The sequence below is a fragment of the Rhinatrema bivittatum genome, chromosome 5 (assembly GCF_901001135.1).
Source record: "Rhinatrema bivittatum chromosome 5, aRhiBiv1.1, whole genome shotgun sequence".
NCBI classification, from domain to species: domain Eukaryota; kingdom Metazoa; phylum Chordata; class Amphibia; order Gymnophiona; family Rhinatrematidae; genus Rhinatrema; species Rhinatrema bivittatum.
Window position 1 is genome coordinate 120196456 of NC_042619.1, and position 15685 is coordinate 120212140.

Here is a 15685-nt window from a genome sequence, read left to right on the forward strand (position 1 = left end):
TTGTATAGGGCACAAAAAATTGAATGTCATCTAATTGATGCCTAAGCAGGCAAGTTCTTTGCTTAGAGGAACTAAATATAAAAATAGAGGTTACATTACCCCAAAATTAGGTCTTCAAAATAAAATTGAACAAGAAGCCTACTTCCCCACAAGCTTGAATATACAGCCACGCGTTCACTTTTTTCCAGAATGTCAGATAGCCAAGTTCCTGGTGCAGATCCACAGGAATCTGTTTAGTAGGTGTTAAATTAAAGTTAACCAGACCTGGGACCGCTGAGATGAGCACAGAGCCCTAGATGGTATATATTCCAGTAGATGATCCAGTAAATACTTAGGACCTGCCTGGTGAAGAGATCGAAATAGCAGGTAGAGAACTGAAATCTGATCCTAAACTCTATAGTCAGCCAGTGAAGCTCCTTCAATAAAGGAGGTAATGTGATCAGGCTTCTTCTTTCCTAAGAGTAACCGAGCTGCTGTATTCTGCAAGTGCAGACTTATAAGTCATTGTTTTGATACCCATCGATATGAATTGTCCCAATAATCTAATTTGTTTATAACCATCAAGTCTTAGATATTTTTTTAATAGAAATTAGTGCATTATTTGCTGAATTCTGCCCTTGAAAATTCATTTATTGAAGATAAAATATATTCTTCTTTTCTGCCTGTCATTTTTTTTCATTCATTTAAAAAAAAAAAAAAGAAAGACCTGACTCTGCAGGTTTTGGTTTCTTTTTTAAAACCGTCATAAGAATTAGCCAAAGAAGATGTTTTAGTTGTGAGCTTTTGAGGCCACTTAGGCCCCTTATTCAGATGTGGCTCCGAAAGCTCATATGAGGCAGCAGCATCTTGATATAATTCTTATATTGGTCCCATGAAGGTATCACCGATCTGTTCCTCTCCGTGACCAGCGGGGCTCCAAGAATTCTACGATATGGTTAATTCCAATAGTCTGTGGAAGAAATGGGGTGAAGGAGGAGGATCTGATTAAGAGGCAATGGCCAGCTGCCCCCGGGGATATCCCGAGCAACCTAAGGCATGCACTGGGCCCTGTTTTAACTAGGAAATATCCTGGCCCTAACTTCCACTAATTTCTGGAGTTCTCAGAAAGCATGAATGTGAGGTCCCAATCCCAGAATTCTGGCCATGCATTGAGGATGTCTGGTTTTGGTCATGTGACATGGTTTGATCATGTGACATGACTTGTTCTGCCTGTTGATGTCTTGCTATATTAAGGTACCACAACTTCATCTTCAGTGATTTAAATTCTCTGCTTTTAAGCATTTTTCTTCCTCCCAAACCTGCCTCCCAACCTTCTTTGTCATTAAGGAAGAGAGGGGACCAAGAAAGTGCTTGAAAAGGCAAAACTTCAGACTGTTTTGCACTTTTTCCAGAAGTTTGCAAACAGACCACCAGAGGGACCAAACCCTGGTATATTGATGTGAAAAAGAAAATCCTTTTCAAGGTGCCTCCGCTACATGCTGTAATAGGAAGCACCAATAACTGCACAAACTAGTCTGATTTGTCCACCTCATGCTTTTAGTTTTCCCGCATTGCACATCCAGTGATTTAGATACCTTTTGAAACAGTTTTTGATTTTTGATTTGAGAATCAAACTTTATATTGTTCTTTTTTTTTTACACTACTTATATGTTTGATCCTAAATTTAAATGACTGAGATTTGCAAGCCCATCTGAGTAACTCAAAGCAGGTAATTAGAGTGGCAAAAATAAATATATTTTAGAAATATATTGGGCTTTTTCAAACCACCCTTTATTAACAAGCATGTCGCTTAATGTTTGAGGATGTCTAGTGAGAAATTGCATAAAATAATCTTTTTTCTTTGTCAGACGAAGAGGCTAAGCTGATGATTTTTCCCGAGAAGTTAAAGGGAAGCTATCCGGTCTCGTACTGTGCTAAATGGTTGCCTGAACTACTAAAGTTTGGTAGCAAAGACAGGCACTCGCCCTCGAGCAGTAATAATTCGGCTGCATAATTTTACAGATAAAACCCGGATTTTAAATGCAGCCAGAGCCATCAATAATCTGGCAGATCAAGATCATAAAACTATGATCTTTCAAGATTTCTCTGCTGATGTACAGTGCAAGCAGCAGGCCTTCCTAAATGTAAAAAAAAAAGAATTGCAACAGCTTGATCTTAAATATCCAATGTTATATCCTGCACGATTGAGGGTTTCTGGTGATGGCAAACCGATTACTTTTGAAATGGTGAAGGAGGCCGAGAAGTGGCTGTGTGAAAGATCCCGTGGCCATGTGGCAGAGGCCTAGGCTGGCCTTGCTATTTCTTCTCTGCCATCTTCCACCGTGACACAGGAGTTCTGCAGGCGTTTTGGCCAACGGAACTAAATTTTACTGCTCCCTGCTCCGGATGACCGACAAATCCTCTCTTGGTACTCACATTATTTTATGTAATTCTTCTGCTCCCTTCATGTGAAACGCTGCAGTCTATTTTGAGTAACTATTTAAATGCCTCGGGGGGGGGGACGAGAATGGCCGCCGGGGCTCGTTGCCGATGTGATTGGATTAATTTACAGTCTGGATTCAAGCTTACCTGGCGAACACCTGAACATTATTGGCATCCCTGACAATTGAAAAGAAGCAGGAAAGCGTTTCCTTTCGCGCTGTTAGCAGTGATAATGGTGAATGATTTTGCATATTTATTTTACTGCAGCTCCAAACAGTTTATTTTTTTGCTAAATATGGCTCTCCCTTTTGACCTTGGTGATTCCGAGGTCTCGGTTTTCTATCGGAAGAACCTTTCGGCCGGATTTTAAAACCCCGACGTGCGTAAATCCCGGGGTTTACATGCGTAGCCGGGCCATGCACGTAAGTGCCGGGGCCTTAAAAGGGGGCGGTCCGGGAGGCGGAGCGGGGCAGCCTGGGACAGCGCCATTCCTCGCTGTCCCGGAGCCTCGCACGCCTGCGCACAAGTTACTTCATGTCAGGCCCTAAAGTAACTTGCAAAATAAATGGTTAAAAAAACAAAAAAAGGTGGTTTAGAGGGTGGGGAGGAGAGGGGAAAATTGCGCGTCCATGTGCGCACTTGTATTTTTTTAAAAAAATCTAGCCCTTATTGTGGAGGTCTTATTAATCTTTTTTCTATTTCCTTTGATATGGGGGTGGGCTAATTATGCAGCTTCTGCAGTTTGCTTGCATTTTATCTGTGTTTGCTGGATGCTGACATGGAATGCTGCATTCAAATTCTGTTTCTTTGTTTTATTTTTATTATTGATGCATAAATGTGACCCTTTGAACCAGATGCATTTCTGGGTTTGCCGGTTCTGTGGTTTCATTGTGATATAGAGGGTGAATGGCTTGGTGTCTTTGGATGTCTGGGGTCTGGGATGGGTCAATTAAAGGTGGGGAAGTTTGGGAGATTGAGGTTACGGGTTCAAGCGTTGGCGGGTGGGTGCCTGGCAGGAGTGGACTCTCCCCTCGGGTCCCTATTTTATTCCCACCAGAAGAGTTTGGGATCCTTTAAGTTGGGAGGATGGATTATTTCTGGGGCAAATATGGGTGGGACAGATTGGCTGGATTGGGATAAGGGGTGGGCTAGTAAGGTGTAGTTGGCTTGGGGGTTTTAGATTTCATTGGTTAGGGGGAGCGGGTGTTATACTGAGAGAATAGGCACGGAATTACTTTGCTATTTTGATTGTAGTTATTTTTTAATTTGTACAAATGCTTTATCTTGTTGAGGTACTAGTTCTGGTATTCGATATTACAATTAATGTGTCTGATATTAGCTTTTTCTGGGTGACATGACAGTTGTTATTTGTCTTTCCCTAAATGTACGTGGAATCTCATCCCCTATTAAGAGAAAGCGTATCCTTCAATTTGTGCGAAAACACAAGGCTCAAACCTTGATGCTCCAAGAAACGCATCTTTCGAATGAGGAGCATGAAAAACTGAAAGTTGGCTGGGTGGGTTCAGTTTACTATTCCTCCTTTAACTCCAAAAGCAGAGGAGCCTGTATACTGATAGATAAAACCTGGTCCCTCAAGGATCCTGAGGGAAGGTGTATCATACTTGATTGTTCTTTACAGAATGTCAGTTTTACTTTGGCTAACGTATATGGTCCAAATTCAGGTCAGGTGGTGTTTTACCTCAGACTTACTGATAAATTGGTTACTTTTAGGCTGTCACTTTAGGTATTGGCGGGGATTGGAATGTGTGTCGTGACCCATTGGTGGATAGGACTTCTGTTTCTAAGGCGGGGCTACAGACCTCTCACAGTATTAAAGATATTGTGGGTACTTTTACTCTTATTTATATTTGGCGATACGAGCATCCTACAGAGAGAAACTCCATTGATTTTTTTTTGGCACGCCTAATTTGATTTCTCAAATGGGGTCCTCGGGTATTCTGAGTAGCACTCTTTCTGACCATCATCCACTGTGGCTCCGTCTCTCGTTTGGCGGTCCCAGGCAATCAGCGCTTAATTGGTGCTTCATTACTTCACTCTTCGGAAACAATCATTTTTCTGAATTGCTAAAAACTGCAATTTTGGTCTTTAACGCTTGTAACCCAGTGAAAGATTATAGTCCTGTGCTACATTGGGAGGCTTTTAAAGCTTTCTCAAGGGGCAAGATTATTAGCTATGCCAGTTATTTGAATAGGGAGGAGAGAAAACAAGCTGAGGTGCTCATGGCTCGGATTGGAGTACTGGAAGCCCATCATAAAAGAGACTGTTCAAACTGTACAGGATGATTGCTGGATTCTTTGAGAAGGGAGCTTGCATCTTTGGAGACAGGTAAGATTGGGAAAGCTTTGAAATACACCAGGCTCAAATTTTATGGACTGGGAGATAAATCTGGGGCATTTTAAGCAAGGGAGGGGTGCAATAAAACTAATCGCGCTCATATTCATAAATGAAAAAGTCAGGAGAGGTGGTCACATCAGACCCTGGGGAGGTAGTGTCATCTCCTATTACTATGATGGAGATTCAATCTGCAATTAAGGCCCTCCCTGGGGGCAAATGCTCTGGTCCAGATGGTTATGCAATTGATTTAAAAAAAAAAAAAATACCCCGGATCTTGTTCCGTTTCTTTTCTCTCTCTTTAATTCGGCCGGATTAGCAAGTGGTTACATAAGAACATAAGAAATTGCCATACTGTGTCAGACCAAGGGTCCATCGAGCTCAGCATCCTGTTTCCAACAGTGGCCAATCCAGGCTACAAGTACCTGGCAAGTATTGCGATGCTGCTTTTGGCTATGCCCACAAGCAGCCTCTTACCTTGCAACAGGGCCCAGGAGCCGCCACTGCTGACGCTGACCGCTCTCCTCATGACCTGGAGGCGCCGCCATTCTCTCGCAGCCTAGAGGCCGTCGCTTTCACAGCAGCTGCCCGAAGTGGGGAGCCACCGCTGACCAGGTTCCCATGCGGCCTGGAGGCCACTGACACCTGCCTTCTTCTCGGTGTGGAGGCTGCCGCCTTCCATGCGGCCTGGACACCACCCCCTTCTATTCTTCATGGCTAGGCTGCCACCGACGTTCCTCCTTCATGCAGCCTGGAGGCTGCTGCTGTTCTTCCTCTGCGGCCTGTAGGCCACAACCGTCCGGGTCCTCTTCCACAGCCCAAAGACCGCTGCGAAGCTCTTCTTCTCTGGCAGGAAGCCACCATCATCTGTCTTCGCAGCAAGGAGCCGCCGACGTCAGGGCCTTCCCTCGTGCCACGGATGCCGCCGTCGCTCTCCATGGTCCTGTTTTCCTCCTAGGCAGGCAGCCGTTCCTCTCTTCTTCATTTAAAGGGCCCGCTGTGGGCAGTCCTCCATGGCTCCTCCTGATCACGTTTCAAAAGCATCTCCACTTCAGCCCTATAAAATGGGCCCTCTGTCAGTCTGTCTTTGCCTTCGCAAGGAGCTAGTCAGCTCCTGGATTCTCCGTTCCAGCTCTTTGATCTAGAAGACCTCCGTGATCTTTCCTCGCTTCTTCAAGGCACTCTGTTCTTCGTGGGAATTCCCTTATCTTCATCTGTGGTTCCTGATCCTTCGTCTTTATCTTCATTTGTACTTTCTAGTCTCTCATCGGATCCTGCGACCTCATCCGTCTTGTCTTCAGATGTTCCTGTCTTCAGAAGTACCTGATGCTCCATGCTCCGTGTTTCCAACGTCCCTGATGTTCTTGTCTCCCGCTGTCCAGATGTCCTGTTCCATGCTCCGTGTTCAGACGTTCTTGATGTCCTCATCTCCAGATGTCCAGATGCCCTGATGTACTGGTATCCTGATCCTGATGTATCTGAGTTCTAAGTTCTGAGTCCTGAATCCTGTTGTCCTACGTTCCAATTCTGATCCTGTTGTCCTTCTCGTCAGCAGCACAAGCCTCCAGAAGACCCTTGCTTTTAATGTTCCAGGTTACGAGTCTTGAATCCAGAGTCTTGTGTCCTGTTCCCTGTCTTCGGAGTACCTTGTGCCTGCTTGTCCATGACCTGTATCCTGAGTCCTCGTCTGAGTATCCTGAGCCTTTCCTCATCCGCCGGACCTTGCCTCCAGCCGACCTTCCTGGGAGTAAATCCATATCTGATCCGGTGTCCATTTACGGTCACTGGAGTCCTCTTCCATCTGGTTCCTTCTTCGAGTGCTGCCTGGATTCGTCCTGAGCCTACGTCCTGCGCATGTTCCACTCTCCGCGTGGTCCGTGACCAGCCTCTTCAGGTTGCGTAGGGTGTGCAGTGGGACAGGGTGGTCCGTGACCAGCCCATGGTGGGCTGTGTAGGGTGTCCTGAGGGGCTGTGCCTTCCACGTTTCCAAGTATCCTCATCTCGTCCAAGTTCCTAGTATCCTCATCTCATCCAAGTTCCTAGTATCCTCGTCTCGTCCAAGTTCCTAGTATCCTCGTCTCGTCCAAGTTCCTAGTATCCTCGTCTCATCCAAGATCCTAGTATCCTCGTCTCATCCAAGATCCTAGTATCCTCGTCTCGTCCAAGATCCTAGTATCCTCGTCTCGTCCAAGTCTCCAAGTATCCTCGTCTTGTTCAAGTCTTCAAGCCTTGTCCAAGTCTCTAAGTACTTATGTCTTGTTCCAAGTTCCAGTACCATCGCCTGTCCTCGACCCCTGTCTGTCCTGTCGCATCTGCCGTTCCCAGACAGCAGGTCCGAAAAGGCTATCGAGTGGCCGGAGGGCTACCCCAGAGACCAGCACTGCGTTGTTGGGTCTCTCCCAGTGCGTTCAGGTTCGGCAGAGGTCAGGGCTCTGGTGATCAGCCTGTCTGCCCATGCTTGGACACGTCTTGCCTGCCTCGGTGCTTCCACGGAGCTCTTCTGCAGTCATGCCGTGGTCCAAGGGCACACCAATCTCCCCAGAATCAGGACTGCTCCCTAGCGCTCCTGCAAAACTTAACTGTGTGTTTCGTGAAAAAGAATTTTCTCCAATTAGTTTTAAATGTGTTACTTGCTAATTTGGGGGATATAGCTGATGCTACTATTACTTTGATTTACAAAAAGGATAAGGATGCGATGGATTGAGGGGCTTACCAACCTATATCCCTTCTTAATTGTAATATTAAGATTATGGCTAAAGTGTTACAGATTAGATTTGAACAGATTCTCCCTAGCCTGGTGCTTAAGGACCAAACTTGTTTTGTGCAGGGTAGGGTGTCTACATCAACACTAGGTGTTTGTTTAATATTATTTTAATGGCCTGTAGGAAAGGTATGTCAGGTTTAATCCTTTCCCTAGATGCAGAAAAGACCGTTGACAGGTTGTCGTGGGCCTTTCTATTTGAGGTCATGATTCATGCTGGCCTCCTAAAGAAATTCATTTCTTGGGTTTTAGCTATGTATGAAAGGCCTAGGGCTAGGCTTTTAATTAATGGAGTTCTGTCTTCTTTCACTCCTATAGCACGGGGAACACGTCAGGGATACTCGCTCTCCCCTTTGCTTTTTAGTCTAGCCATAGATCCCTTAGCAGCAGCATCCAGATATTCATGGTTTGAAATTAGGTAGACAGATGCATAAAATCTCATTATATGCTGATGATGTTGTATATGACAAACCCAGGTGTATCAGGTTCAGCACTTCTTTTGTCCTTGTATGGTTCTCTGTCTGGCTATAAAATCAGTCTGGATGAATCCAAACTATTCCCTTTGGGTCCTATATTGACCATACCTGTCTCTCAGAGTTTCGGCAAGTACGGGAAGGGTTTAAATATTTAAGTATTTATATCCCCAATTCGTTTAAAGAATTATATGCGGTGAACTTTGCAGGGTTGATTGGCAAAGTCAAACAAGACATGGTAGACTGGGAGCACTTAACTGTTTTATGGGTGGGAAGAATTCATTTATTGAAAATGAGTATATTGCCAAAGTTGCTGTACAGGTTTCAACACGTTCCATGTCTTATCCCAACTCAGGTTTTTAATGATTTGAGGAGAGCAAGAAACCCTGGCAAGTCACTGAGGATTGGATCATTGTGTTCCCATATAGGTGAAGCCCAAGCCAGAGCTCTTCCATCTAGAAGTGACAGGATATATGTGGTCTTGGCTAATGCAGAAGGGAAGTAAGATGGTTGTAGAGAGAAGTGCATACAGCACTGGTTGATGAAGCCCCCTACACAACAGGGAATCTCCTGAGAAGCGAGTGGGGGCTGGTAGAGGTACAGCAGTTCGAATGGAAACCAATTGTGACGAGGCATCTTTATCAGATGAGGTAGAAGTATTCAGTTGTGAACTCAACTGATTGAAAGCAGTTGTCAATGTCTCTAAAGTCCTCTGTTGTTCAGCAATATGTTGGGCCAGGCCAGGAATGGCCTGCAGGGCTGAGATCTGAGCTGGGTCCATAGAGTTAGCAATCTGTTATAATCTGATGTGGTTGTGGACCCTGGACCGTAGTGAGAGTTGGTTCCACCCACAGGGAGGAGCCCTGTAGGGACTCATTACAGTAGGCGTGGCCTCAGAAGAGATGGACACAGATGAGATAGACTTTATTGTACTGGAATCGTGGGAAATAGCCACAGCATGGAGAGAAGACACTGTCCAAAATAGTAAGCAGCTCAATGCAGATATCCCCAGTAGTGGCCTGCAGCGCAGGACATGCCAAGGATCAGTAGGTAGAAGTCCAGAGCGGTGCAGAAGGTCAGCAGAGCAAAGTAGATGATGGTCCTTACTCCGGAGTGTAGAAGGGTAGCTGGAATGAGCACGGTAGTGGTTTGAGGCACGGGGCACGGCGGTTCCTTCAGCTAGGAGGTAGAAGCAGAAGTAGTATTCACTAGGCTAAACTCACGATGTCCTGAATCAGGAAGATGGAAATCTCCAAGCAGGAAGGCCCTCCGAGGAGCAGATAGCCAGAACGTAACAAGGCCCCTGAGGAAAGGGTACCTAAAGCATTCTAGTTCAGGATGTAGAGAAGTGAAGCTTCTCCGAATGGAGTGGAATAAGCAGGAAAGAAGTCCTTGCTAACTTGTAGGAAGCTTAGGCTGGCTGGGTTAAATACATCAAGTGGGTGATGTCATGCGGAGGGAACACCCTTGAGGTTCGCATCATGATGTCAATAAGATAGGGCCTGGCATGCGCACACCCTGAGTAATCCCCAACTCAAGATTGCAGACGGGATTGCCCATGCTGTCCCGGGGATGCCGAGGAAGGTGGTGTTTGCAGGCTGAGGCCACCAAGGGCTTGAGAATTGCTGAAGCAGGGAAAAGAGAGGTGAGCAGCAAAGGTCGCAGCCATCTCCGACCGGGCACAATCGTTTCCCTTTCTGGATGCCCCTCCCAAAGATTAGCACAGAATGTCTGCTCAGGAGTGAAACGTGGCTTTGAAAAAATAAGTATCCCGTCTGAAGACTTACTTTTGTGCTGCCAGCACAGAGAGATGTTGGCCTTCTGCATGTGCTCCGCAGATCCCCTGATTGTTCGGATAGAGAGAAGTGCTCACTGGCTATGAAATCCAGTGTTAGATATATTTTTTTCTTTAGAGAAACTGAAAAACAAACTATGAGGAAGGACTAAAGATGTTTACCGAATTGAGGAAGCAAGATATAGAGAATGGAGAAAGTTGCCAAGAAGTAAACACAAGTGAAAGAAATATCAGCAATGCAAGAGATGTTGCTAATGAGCTGCAAGCAATGAAAACTGATATTGGGGATTACTGAGGAGATTAGATGACATTGAAAATAGAGGAAGATGAGAGAACCTGTCTCTCTTTTTTTTTTTTTTTTTAAAGGGAATCCCTAAGGGACCAGAGAAAAAGGTTATCAAAACCCTGACCTATAAAATATTTGCCTTCATTTTCTAGCTGCTGGAAGGCAAAGTAGTAAAGATCAACAGAGTGCCCAGAGCTTTGATGCCAATAATCAGAGAAGGGGATAGACGCAAAAACAGTGTACTGAGAGATTGCCTTATTTTCAAGATAAGATCCTGAGAAAATGAAACAATATAAGTTTGAAATGTTTCAGGACATAGCTGCACATACCCTTGGAAAGCAGAGGGAGATGGATCAAATTAATTCTACAAAAAGTAAGCATTTGCAATCAATGGGGATTTTCTTTGCATTTAATGTTTCATAAAAATAAGTTATGTGACTCTGAAAATTGTAGAGAAAGTCTAGAATGTTCTAAGGAAGCTTTAACTTATGTGACAGATGAGCAATCAGAGGATCTCTGAGGGAGTGATAGGAAGCATAGAGCTGAGCAGTTGGTGTGGATGGGCAGGATGGTCTTTCTGCCCTCAAGTTTCTCTGCCTCTTGAGTCCTTCTGCCAAAAGAAAAGAGACACTTTGAGGGGGAGAAGAATACCGATTTGTGTCAAAAGTGTGGTGTGGGCTCTGGCCTCGAAGGGCAGAGACACCTTTTCAAAAGAGAGAGAAAATGCACCTGGAAGCAGAAATATCTTCACTACAAATATGAGCGTGTTTCATTTGTGTTTTGAACTGAGAAAACTTGAGTATTGTGGTGTAAGGTGAATGTAAGGAGGGATTTTCGGGAAGTAAACCCCAGGTAGAAGGCTGTATTTGCAGTGAGCTAGGAATGTGATGGTGCTTCAGGGTGAGGGCAAGGGGAGCGTGGTTCATTGAATCTGTCATTTTCTGGGGTTTGTGATACTGTGCCTTGATGGACACTCTGAGGTGGGTTCTAGGTTTGTGGAACTGAGTGATTTTGTACTGTGAGAGGTTGGGGTTAGATTTGTTTTAGATGTTTTCAAGTCTTTTTTTTTTTTTTCTTTCTATTTGTCAGCTCATATATGTTAGGGGGTGTGAGGAGAGAGCAAGTTTCTGTTCTCCATGGCAGGAATGTGGAGGAAGATAGGGCTTCTAAGTGGGCAGGTTTTGTGAGAAATTCTGAGTGATGTTTCAGTGTCCATTTGGATGTTAACGTTAGTGTGTTGGTACTGAAGGGGTCTGATGTGAGGGGTTGTAAGGCATTGCTGATGATGCCAAGTGCACAACAGTACAAACCGTGCTTGATGCTTCACTATAGGATTTCCTGGGGAGATATTTTGCTATGTCGCAGGATGAAAAAATGTTCCATTAATAGATGTAGTCAACGTGGTAATATTAAATGTTAAAGGTCTTAACAGCACTTAAAAACAACAGTTTGTGTTTGATGAATTGAACTTGATTATTTTTTGTATTCATAAAACTCATCTAACTAAAAAAAAGATGTTTAAACTAAAAGATAGAATGTACTGGCAACTATACTTTGCTTCTGATAAAATAAAAAATAGAGAAATGGTGAATTGGTTCTACAAAAAGGTTAACTTTTGTTTGTAATCCAACAAATTACAGATGATAATGTCTGAGAATGACACCTGATTGTAAGAGGTACTTTGGTGATTTAAACACCATTGCCCCGATGGATCAAGGCAATTTTAGGTCTGAATTCCCTAATTCTCTTATCTGGCATGTGGTCAAGTACATTAATCATAGATGAGGACGTTAATTTGGTGATCACTCCCTCACTGTAGATGTCTCTGGGGTCTAGAGGTAAACAAAAAGCCAGTAGCAAAGTTCACATCTGCTTTTTGCTAGCTGGATGACAGCTATTCAAAAGTAGATCTGATTCTAATGGAATCTGAGACCAGAATCAAAAGAAGCAAAGAGGGGGAATATATTCTAGTTGGATGATGATGATGGTTAACGATTTCTTTACATACCCGAGAGATACAGAGTGGGGAATAAATGAAAAAATTTCATAAGACCCGGAAGCTGTTATTGATTTTCAAGAAATGATTGGGCTGGAATTAAAGAAAAATTACAATGTTGAACCTTGTCTGGCAGAAGTCTGAAAGGCCTTAAAGATGGCAGTCAGATGAAAAGTAATATTGATCATGTACATGTAAACAAAAAGAGTTCAGGCTAAGGAAGAACTAGAGAAGGCTATTATAAGTCTAGAACAAGAAGCATAAAAAAGAGGAAGTAAAAGATCAGCTGAGCCAAGTAAGGGACGAGTTAAAAATGCTTCAAATTGATGGCAAGCCTTTTATGAAAAAAGAGATAAGGCCAATATATAGTCAGCCCAAAGGAGTCTCAAAGAATTTAGCTGTTCAAAAACAGGCAAGGCTTGTGATGCAATCTAGAAACATCTGAGAGGCTGGCAGAGTTTTACAAAAATCTGTATATTTGGAATTTGACTGCTAGCCCTGAGGACTAATTAAAGTATGCAAATAAAGAGGTTTTCCTGAAGTAAGCGCAAAAAAAAAAAAATACTTCAACAGCTGGAACAGCCTATCACATCTGAAGAAGTCCTGCCTGCTATAAACTCTGTAATGAAACAGACTCTCTGGTTTGGATGGATACACTGGGGTACATTCTACAAAACAATAAAGCTTTGTCTAGTTATCCCCATTGATCAGGGTGTTTAATTCACAACACAAGGGAGAAATCGTTCCTCCTTCTTTGATAATAGCAAGTATCTTCGTTATTCCAGAAGCAGGAAAGGATACTTTGACTGCAGGCCATTGTGAACAAGTATCTTGTTATGGATGCCAACTTCCTTCTTTCCTTTTGTCTGTTGGTGCTTCTGGCTCTGTAGGGGCTGTGGCTTCGTTTTCCTCTCTCTGCCTGTTACTGGAATTGATCTGTTACTGGCGCGGGTTAGGGATCTTGGTTCCTGGGTATTTTATCCCAGTACCAGCAGAGTGCCGCCAGATAATAAAAACAACAAACCATCCGTTGCCGGGGGCAAGATGGCGGCGTAGCCAGTCACGTAGACGCTGAGCTCTGATTTCTTTAAAGATTTCTGCAACAATGCCCGCTAAAAGGAAAGGAAAACTTCGGATTTTCCCTTCTGAATCCGAAGTTATGACCACTCAACGTCTTATTAAATCCTACATACCTGGTAGAACCATAGATACGGGAGAAGAAGGCTCCGCTGCAGTTTTCACTGAGGAAGCGGTGATTCTGCCTGGAGAGGTTACTCTTTCTCCCCCTGACCAACGGAAACCCGAATTAACTCCACTTCCCGAGAGCCCTCAGGCAGCTGAGTCGCAGGTCCGTGATGCGGTCGAGGCGACTCAGTCAGGAGGCGGCCAGAGGGCGGAAGGCAGCGACACCCCGAAGCTACTCTCAATGGGCCCTGAAACAGCAAGTAGCCAAGGTTTCACCGCGGCGATCCCGGCGTCTACCCCGACCTCGGAGAGGGAGGCAGCAGGGCTTGGAGGTGTGTCGAGTGGTCTCGAACGGGAAGGGTTGCTGGCGGGACTATCTCCTGTGCCGAGAACGGGTGAGTCTCTTTCCAGACCCCGTTTTCAGATGCCAGAAAGGCCAGACAAAATAACTTTGGAAACAATTTGGGAAATAATGGCTGCTCTGGTGAAGTCAATTGGAGATTTTCAAGAAAATTTAGACGCTGTGGAACATAAATTGGTTGTTTTCGATACACAGATAAAAGAAATGAAACCGAGACTGGAGAATGAGTCTGGGAAATTTCAAGAGTGTAATGTCAAAATTATAAAGGACTTAAATGTAGTAACAAGAAGGTTGGAATTTTTAGAAAATCATTCAAGGCATATGAACTTAAGATTCCTAAATTTTCCCAAAATCATTGGGGAACAACCTTATATAACTTTGACAAAATATTTAAAGGAGGTGTTGAAATTCAAAGAAGGTGAAATGCCATTAATTAATAAATTGTATTTTCTACCTATATCTGCTAGAAATAGAGCAATACAACAAAATCAGTCATTGGAATTAGATAAAGGTAATTTAACCAGATTTTTGGAAGATTCAACACTTGAACACTATGAATGTGCCACATTGTTAGTTTCCTTTATAATTGAGAAAGACATTACAGATATTATGAAAAGTTACTTTAAAAATATTGATCTTCAATTCAAGGGATCTAAGATACGAATATTTCCTGATTTTGCGCCCTCAACCCAAGATAAGAGGCGGGCTTTTCTAACCATGAGACCTCAAGTTATTGCTCTTGGTTTCTCATATATACTTAAATATCCTTGCAAATGTGTAGTAAAAACACCAAAAGAATGTTATATTTTCTTTTATCCTGAACAACTAAAATCCTTCTTGAATGCAAGAAGAGTAATTGTTACTTCTGGAGAAAAGCCTTAGTTGGGTCACAATTAGTAAGATGGCTCTTAGTCTACGTAAAGCTAATTTCTTTGGTGATTTCCTTGATATCTTCCAGTATTTAAGGGCTCCCAAGTCTATTTTAGATTTCAGAAAGGGGAATGTTTTTGTCACAAGATATGTTTTGATTATAATGTGATATTTGAATTTTTCTTTTTCAATTTCTCTATATAAGTCACAAAGCATTTCTATTTTCCTGTAAAGTAAGTTTGTTTGACTTGCTTGTAAAATGTAAAAGTTTCAAAAATAAAATAATAAAAAAAACAAAAACAACAAACCAAGGCCTAGATTTATCATTTCGCTATAATTGTAGCGAAATGATCGCCCGAGGTCAAAAAAGGGGCGGGGTGAGGGGATAGTGTCCAGCGAGGCCGCATCGCACATCACGATGTGACCACGCTGAACACTTTCACCCCCCATAGCGCCAGTAGAAAAGGTGTAGGTATTTCCGGTGCTGCTGCCAGCGATTATTTATTTATTTATTTGTTTTTATATACCGACATTCGATATGGCATATCACATCAGTTTACAGATTAACTCATGGAATAATATTACAATGGTGTCTTATTATTATTACATTGTAACCGAGAACCTTAATTAATGCATTGTAAGAGAGGACCTTAATTAACAATTTGGAATTTATGTATGTGTGCAACATTATCACTTGCAGCGCTACCAGCCCCTCATTTAACTAAACCCCCGCCCAAACCCCTCCCCTTTCCCTCATTTATATGTTGACATTGGGATGTGGTAGTTATCGTGTGCGTTAGGGCTTTATCGCATGCGATAATGGCCCATCGTGATTTGAAAAGTGGGTTTTGTATAATCCCACTTTTGGGATTTTTGTATAATCATGAACACTAAAACCAAACTAGCACCCCGAATTCCCAATGGAAGGCATTATTCTTCTCATTGTCCTAGCCATATGGCAGCAGATACAGCATCGACGGCCAGTCTAATGCTGTCTCTTCTCCCAATCTTGGCTCCCAGATGTTGGCAGTTGTCATCATCCTCCTCAGTTTTCTTTCCTCAGGAGTCCTGTTTTTGTTCCATTTTACATCGCGTTCACATCCTATTCTGATTGGCTGTATTCTAATTACCGCTTATTTCTAAACTTCCTATTGGTGTGTGAACTACCTAAAGTTGACTTGCAGG